The following is a 942-nucleotide window of genomic DNA, read 5'->3' as shown; positions in this document are numbered from 1 at the left end:
AGGCAGTCAACTCGAGCTGCGTTGCTATACACACATGACATGCCTCACTCCATAATCACTAACCAAGCGCACCCTTCCAATAAAATAAACAATAATGACATATACAATATCATTATCATTATCTCAATTTCAGCTCAACTTTAATACAGAATGTGCCAGTTCCACACCAATTGAAATAGTTTGAAGATGAACCAAAATACTAACAGGACATGCTGATAAGTCGCACTTAGCCTGCTATTACCATGTCTGGTCTTGAAACAATATGGTCATCCACCATTTCCTTTATTCTTCCTTTCAAGTTAAACGCCGAACAATTTGTCCTAAACAGTTTTCCTGTCCATTGAAACCGCAGGTCGATCCTATTGGGTACATAAAATCAAACCCCTACTCTTTCACCCCTGACAAAACCAAGTACATAAACCCAACAGCTCTACCATCCTGCCTCCTTCCCTGGTAGTATAGCCGGCAGACACAACAAGTGTGGTGTTGGCTGTTTACAGGGGGGCCTACTCCGTCCTGCCAGGCTCTTTATGGTCCAGGGTGAGTTGCAGCAGTGAATGGGCCCCTGCCAGTAGCCAGCGGTGGTCAGGGCTATACATGGGAGAGGGTCTCCGCAGGCAGCTATTGTCATGCTAAACGGGGGATTGAATAGCAGAGGATGGGCAGGACACACACATAAAACAGAGGAAAACATGAGGAGGGGAGGGAGGGAGAAGAGACAAACACCCGACCACCTCAGAGATGGCACACATAAGCAAGCAGAGAGGCCTCATCCACCTTCACGATGGACAGTTCAGTTTATACCTAAAATCAACTCCCTTTAACACAAACTTCCATAAAGCCAGGTATTACATTCCAAGGGGTGAGAATCTGCAAAAACAACCCTGATATTGTCAAAATCTCTCCCCAAACCCACACAAGGATTTTTTCCAGTGACCCTTG

Source organism: Morone saxatilis, unplaced genomic scaffold (genome assembly GCF_004916995.1).
Source record: "Morone saxatilis isolate NCDOM2014 unplaced genomic scaffold, NCSU_SB_2.0 Contig1, whole genome shotgun sequence".
In the NCBI taxonomy this organism is placed as follows: Eukaryota; Metazoa; Chordata; class Actinopteri; family Moronidae; genus Morone; species Morone saxatilis.
The sequence above is the reverse complement of the archived record's forward strand: the minus strand, read 5'-3'. Positions refer to the sequence as shown.